General features: G+C 36.9%; 1 protein-coding gene across 1 annotated transcript in view; it reads right to left on the bottom strand.

Moving 5' to 3' along the window:
* Positions 1-4161: 4161 nt before the first annotated feature.
* The window catches only part of CCDC113 (coiled-coil domain containing 113), a 42428-nt gene continuing 38906 nt past the window's right edge, over positions 4162-7683 (bottom strand). The window contains exon 11 of the transcript XR_003524002.1: positions 4162-4579. The gene's annotated coding sequence lies outside the window, so the exon portion shown is untranslated. The remainder of the gene's footprint in view (positions 4580-7683) is intronic.

Consider the following 7683-nt stretch of genomic DNA (forward strand, 5'->3'; position numbering starts at 1 on the left):
TGAGGGTAGAGTTTTTCAAAACAATGGAATCCAGAACACAGGGAAAGAACATCTTCAGAGAATTGAGAGGAAATAACTCTCAACCTAGAACTGTGTATCATCAAAACAGTTTTTCAAGAAAAATGGTACCAAAAAAAAAGACGTTTACAGGCTAGCAAAAATGGAGAATACTTGCCATCAAGAAATCTGTACTAAAGACACTTCTAAAGGGTGTTCTTTAGGGAAGAGATATAAGCCATAGATACAAGTTCTAAGATTAAGAAGGGACAGAGAGCAAATAGCATAGTAAATACTATTTAAAACCAAACATTGAATAAAATAATAATAGCATAATGTATGGGGTTAAAAAAAGAGCAAAAATATGGAATGAGAATAGCATGTAGTAGCATGACAGGGAGACTGGGGCTAAAGCATTCCAAGGTTGTAGTATTACGATGGAGGAGTTAAGACAGTAATTGATGTTAGGGGTGATTAAGTTACATGTACATGCTAAAATTTCAATGGTACCCTCTACAAGAATAAGCAGAGAGTGTACAAATTCCAAACCTGAAGTAAGAAAATAAGCAAAACAAAACAAAAACAAAAAAGGCAAGAAAGATTGGGGGGTACAGAAAAAGCAGAACAAATAATTTTTTAAAGGAAGATGGTAAAACAATTCCAAGCTGAGGTTGAACAAAGTGACACTCTGCGTTCTTGTGGCAGCACATCCTGTAAACAAGTGTCCTTTCTGAGTCCCTTTAGTGCCACATTTTTAGCATTTTTGTGCTTTTCATTGGTGATTTTGCTGTTTAAAATGTCCCCCAAGCATATTGCTGAAGAGCTGTCTAGTGATCCTGTGCACAAGAAGGCTGTGATGTGCTTTATGGAGAAAATACATGCATTATATAAGCTTCATTCAGGCATGAGTTACAGTGCTGTTGGCCATGAGCTCAATGTTCATGAATCAACAACATATATTAAATGAGAGGCCTTTAGACAGAAGCACACATAAAACAAGGTTATATATTGATTGAGGATGAAAATGTTATGACCAGAGGTTCATAGGAACCTAACTCTGTATTTTCTCTAGGAGCAATGGTTCAGTATTTGTTAATTTGGGGTTTGCCACATTCTACAGAAAGTTACAGAGAATAAGGAGAATCAGCTGTAGTTTAATTCATAAAGATATGGGAATTCTAAATTTGTATATCTAGTAAAATAGCCTCAAAACTTATAAGGCAAAAATTGTTATAACTACAGAAAGAGATTGCTAAATTCACCATCATAACAGGAGGCACCTTTCTTAATTATTGATAGGTCGAGCAGACAAAAAAAAATCAAGAAAGATACAGAAGATTTGAATAGAACGATTAACAAACTTAAGGCTAATTGATGGCTATGGACATTATACATTTTCCAGAAGCAAACATGTAACAGTTAGAGAATTTCTTGTCACATCCTAGGCCACAAAGCAATTCTCAGAGAGTTTGAAGAATCAATATTACACAGATATTCTCCAACCAACTGAGATAGAAGTGGATATTAAAAGTTAAATAAAGCTAGTCATACATTTAGAAATTTAAAAACACACTTCTAAATAGTTCAAGAGTAAAACACATTATAATGGAGATGTAAAAATACTTAGAACTGAATGATAAGGAAGGAATAATGCATCAAAACTTAAGAGATGCCAAGAAAGTGGGATTTAACAGGAATTAGGCAGCTTTAAAGGTTTATTTTAGAAAAGAGGAAAAAATTAATGAGCTAAATGTCCAGCTTAAATTTTAGAAAAAGAACACAAAATAGACTCAAAGAAAGTTAGAAGAAAGAAATAATAAATATAAAGGCAGAGAATAACAAACAAGAAAACAATGACACAAAGTAATAAAGCAGTACTGGTACTGGCAATAAAAAAGATACAAGTAATAAGCTACAAGATAAAGTCACAGGATACAAAAACCAACCAACCAACCAAACAAAAAACAAAGCAAAAAGATGATCAACAAAGACAAAAGTTTATCCTGAAAATACAAACTGGAACTCTGGAGAAACTGATAAAGAATAGATAGAGGATGAATGAACAATATGAGGAACAAAAAAAAGAATGTTAAATTTAAAAATGGAGATTTTCAAAGATAGTACTATACTCTTTGTGCCGATACATTTGAAAACAAAATGGAAAAGTTCCTAAAAAAACAACTTACCAAATTTGCTTCAAGATAAACAGTGGATAGTCTCAGAAACACTAAAAATAAAAATCAATTAAGCAGCTGTTAGAAATTGCCCCACAAAGTAAACACCAGGCCCAGATAGTTTTCAGATGAGTTTTGCAAACATTCAGATAACAGACCATTTCTATCTCCCCAACTAATCCCACAAGGCCAGTAAAACTGATAAGGAACACACAAGAAAGTGAAATTACAAGCCAATCCAATTCATAAACACTGATGCCAAAAACCCTATACAAAACATTGGTGAATAGTAGTAGATAAGATGATAAAACATTAATCCCTGAAATTCAAGAGTAGCTTAATTTGAGAAAATCTTTAAGTTTTGTTAATCATGTTAACAAAGTAAAGAAGAAAAACCGTATGATTGTCTTAATTAATGCCAAAATTTATTTGACAAAATTTAATCCCAGATTTTGATTAAAATAAACAAAAGACCCTAGAAATAAAAGGGGAGTTCACTAACCTAATAAGGAAATCTATTTAGCAATCTATACTATATGTTATTCTAAATGAGGAAGTGTTAGAGGCCTTCCCTTTGACCAAGACAAGGATGCCCACTTTTACTGATCCTATTCAATCTTATAGTGGAGGTCTCAGCCAGGGTTTGTAAGACAAGAAAAAGAAGTGAAAGGCATAACAATTGTAAAGGAAGAAAGAAAACTGTCATTGGCAGGTGATATGATTCTTTACATAGAAAACCCAAAAGAATCTAATGATAAATTATTACAAGTAATAACAGTTTAGTAAGAAATGGTTAAAAAGCATAATAAAAGATGATATCATTTAATTGCAACCAAAAAGTGTAAGATACCTAGGAATAAATCCTATCAAAAGATGTGCAAGACCTTTATGGGGCAAATCATAAAATTTTACTAAAAAGTCTTAAACTGAGCTAATTATGACCTAAATTGAGTTAATTAATGACCTAATTAAATTGAGAGATATATTGTGCTTATGGATAAGAAGATTCAATATTTTTTTTTTCGGTATGTGCTGGGAAGTTGAGAGTTTTTTTTTAATTTTAATTTTTTATTGTTATGTTAATCACCATACATCATTAGTTTTTGATGTAGTGTTCCATGATTCATTGTTTGTGCATAACACCCAGGGCTCCAACAACGTGCCCTCTTTAATACCCATTATCAGGCCCCAACCCCCTCCCCTCTAGAAACCTCAGTTTGTTTTTCAGAGTCCATCGTCTCTCATGGTTCGTCTCCCCCTCCGACTTACTCTCCTTCATTCTTCCCCTCCTGCTATCTTCTTCTTTTTTTTTCCTTAACATATATATATTGCATTATTTGTTTCAGAAGTACAGATCTGTGATTCAACAGTCTTGCACAATTCACAGCGCTCACCATAGCACATACCCTCCCCAATGTCTGTCACCCAGCCACCCCATCCCTCCCACCCCCCACCACTCCAGCAACACTCAGTTTGTTTCCCGAGGTTAAAAATTCCTCATATCAGCGAGGTCATATGATACATGTCTTTCTCTGATTGACTTATTTCACTCAGCATAACACCCTCCAGTTCCATCCACATCGTTGCAAATGGCAAGGTCTCATTCCTTTTGATGGCTGCATAATATTCCATTGTGTATATATACCACCTCTTCTTTATCCATTCATCTGTTGATGGACATCTTGGCTCTTTCCACACTTTGGCTATTGTGGACATTGCTGCTATAAACATTGGGGTGCACGTACCCCTTCGGATCCCTACATTTGTATCTTTGGGGTAAATACCCAGTAGTGCAATTGTTGGATCGTATGGTAGCTCTATTTTCAACTGTTTGAGGAACCTCCATACTGTTTTCCAGAGTAGTTGCACCAGCTTGCATTCCCACCAACAGTGTAGGAGGGTTCCCCTTTCTCCACATCCCCGCCAACATCTGTCGTTTCCTGACTTGTTAATTCTAGCCATTCTGACTGGTGTGAGGTGGTATCTCATTGAGGTTTTGATTTGGATTTCCCTGATGCCGAGCAATGTTGAGCACTTTTTCATGTGTCTGTTGGCCATTTGGATGTAAGAAGATTCAATATTATAAAGATGTTAATGTAGACACAAATTGAACTGTTGATGCAGTGCAATTCTAATCCAAATCTTAGAAGGTTTTGTTGGTTGGTTGGTGGCAGTTGCCAAGTTGATTCTAAAATACATGAAAGTACAAATCAAAAATAGTTAAGAGATTCCTAAAGAAAAAGAATTAACGTGGGAGCACTCGCCTTACTAAATAGTAAGACATTGCAAAGCTGTAATACTTAAGATTGCGTGGACTTGGCGCAGGGCTATAGATAAAACGACCAGTGTAGCAGGAGAGAGATCTCAGAAACAGTCCCAGCATGTACATCTGAGGTCACACTGGAGACCTGTGGAGAAACAAACAGTGCCATCACTGGGTGTCCATGTGGGAAAAAGAGGGTCCATACCATGCACACAAAAAAAATTCCAGACCAAAAAAAAAAAGTTAAAAAAAAAATTCCAGACAGATTGAGGACTCATGTGTGAAGAACAAAACTTTAAATATTTGAGAAGATGAGGGGCGCCTGGGTGGCTCCGTTGGTTAAGCGACTGCCTTCGGCTCAGGTCAGGATCCTGGAGTCCCGGGATCGAGTCCCGCATCAGGCTCCCTGCTCGGCGGGGGGGGGTCTGCTTCTCCCTCTGACCCTCCCCTCTCTCATGCTCTCTCTCTCTCTCTCTCATTCTCTCTCTCAAATAAATAAATAAATAAAATCTTAAAAAAAACACAAAACTTTAAATACTTGAGAAGATGATACAGCAGAATAAATTGCTGATGTGGGTCTAGGGAAAGGTTTCTTAAACAAGACACAAAGAGCCCTAACGTATAATATTAATACATTTTGTTTCATTAAAACTAAAATTAAGACTTCTGCTTTTTTGAAAACATCATAAAGAGATTAAAATAGAAAACAGCGTAGAAGATATTCACAATACATATAGCGAACAATATTCAGAATGTGTTAAGAATTTCTACGTCTCAATTAAAAAAAAAAAAAAAGCAAGCAACCCAATAGGTAAAAAGGACAAAAACCATAAGCATCAACTCATACAGGCAATAAACACATGGGAAAATATTTCCTCAACCTTACTAGCAATTAGGGAAATTCCACTTAGCAATGAGATATCATTTTATATCCATTGGATTGGCCACAAATTATGGCTGACGGTAGTTAAGTGTTGGAGAGGACATACGTGAGTCAGCAGGGTCACCTTACATTGCTGGTATGAGTGTAAATTGGGCCAACCATCTTGGAAAACAATTTAGCATTATCTTCTAGAGCGACGCATATCCTAACACATTCTCTGACTGAGCAGTCCTATTCCTAAGCACGTGCACCCTAGAGAACCTCTAGCAGATAGCTTAGGCATACATACCTATGGATAAACTTGTTAAAGAGCGCGAGAATGAGAGGGTGGAACGTGTGGCAGCTCCAGGGCTGTAAGTTAGATGACATAAATAAATAAATTTCTTAAATGTTCCTTTCAAATTAAATAACTTAAAATGGAAATTTTTCACTGGGGAAATTTATATTAATAGATATATTAGCTACATGTGGTAGAAATGTTGTCAGCCAATCTCAAAGATTATTGATTGGGTAATTTGACTTGCAGGAGGCAGTGGTTAATGAAATGCATTTCATTTAGATAAAAATTGAAAAACTCTTGCACACAAGCCGTTTCTTTAGGGGTTAAGAATATGATAAACATGACATTCTGTTTCAAAAACTTTTAGGAAAATAAAAACATTCTATGGATGATCTATTTAATGAAAAACCTGCAAATCCAACACAGATAATCTGAAAATAAAACTGCCAAATAAGGGCATGAAACTATTAAAGCCTTTTTGTCATTTTTCATCGAGCACAGTGACCTCTTTGGTATATAAATTGTAGATACATTTTTTCCAGAATGAGGGCATTATAACGCTCTCCAAGAAATTCTTGAACTTTTTTGCTCAGCTGAGAAGATATTTAAATGGCAAAAACCTAATTCAAACTTATACTCTTCAGCATACACATCATACCGCGGCTGGGAAGCTTTCAGTGAGCATCAATAGTAATGAAAAATAATTCAAAGAAAACGCTGCAGGAACTAGACAAAATTCCTGTTCAAAAGACTTTGTAGGATGTTGCATCCGTATCAAGTCATATTATGCAGGTCGCAGAAACGATGACATATTTGCACTGGCAGACCTCTTGCTTAACAGTTCAACAAACCAGTGGTTTGTAGCAGGCTACACTTGGAAAATGTGTGATACATAAATGAAATAGTACTTGATTTTTGTTGTTGTTGTTGTTGTTCTGTTAGTTTCACAAGAGAAGAGGTTTTGAAATGTAGTGAAGCATGTTTAAACATCCTTTTCCAAATCTGCAACAGAACATCAAGACGTTTTTCCCAGAGGGAAAAGTAACCAAGTAATTTAGAAATCCAACCGTCACTATCCCCTAGGATGAAACTTTAAAACTACTCAGAAGAAATTTTCAACACCCCAGGTTTTGAGCTTGAGGGGCAGGCCCATGAATAATTGAGGGCAATCATCAGCAGAGTGAAAAAAATCTCTCCATGATTTTGGAGTCCTCAGTCAATCCGAATAACCAGAACTATCTGCCAGAGTTTCCAGAACTTGCTGCAACTTCAGATGTCCTTTAACTGAGAGTTAGGGTTTTCTAACTTCATAAAAATAAAGAGTAAAAATAGAAAGTGACCCGTTGAGAAACTACATGTGTTTCATGTTGTCACAATCTTGGATATGCAGCCCATGGTGTAAGACTGCAAATGAATTTCCTCTCCAAGATACAAAACTATTATTACCATCATTATTATTAACTTTAAAGAATTAAATAGTTATTTACAAAATGGTGATGGGTCCTTTAAAAGTTTACCTAAAGTTGATGGGTCTGCATTAAGTGACCCAGAGAGGCTGAAGATTTGAGGCCCTCTGTTCACACAGTCTGCTGGGCCCCTGCAAGATTCTGAGCCTTTATCATTATCAAGTTATGCTAGATCGTGCCTGTTAAGAGTGAATGTTTCTGGTGGCCTCCACGTGGCTTCTTTTCAGGCAGGAATTAAAGAGGAATTGGGAGAGAGCCGGAGTCTGGTACATTACCCTCAGCATCTCCACTCTCAAAGAGCAGCCCCTGGCTTTGCCCTAATCACCGCTTCTGCTTCAGTCCCCTATCCGGCAGCACAAGGTCCAGGCTGAGAAACGCAGACTTGGGCACAGCTCACAATCCTGGAGTTGGAGGGATCTCGGTTGGAGTCCTGCCCGGCCACTTTCCAGATGTGGGGCTGTAGGGAAGTGACTTTCCCACTCTGAGCCACCATGTTCGCATGGGGAAAGCTCACGTAATTCCTTCATCCTGGCGGGGTGATTGTGCATCGTGAACGAGAAAACACATGTGAGAGTGTTTTGACACCTGCGATGTGTACCAGACTGAAGGGTCAACTCCCA

The sequence above is a fragment of the Zalophus californianus genome, chromosome 17 (genome assembly GCF_009762305.2).
Source record: "Zalophus californianus isolate mZalCal1 chromosome 17, mZalCal1.pri.v2, whole genome shotgun sequence".
Classification (NCBI taxonomy): domain Eukaryota; kingdom Metazoa; phylum Chordata; class Mammalia; order Carnivora; family Otariidae; genus Zalophus; species Zalophus californianus.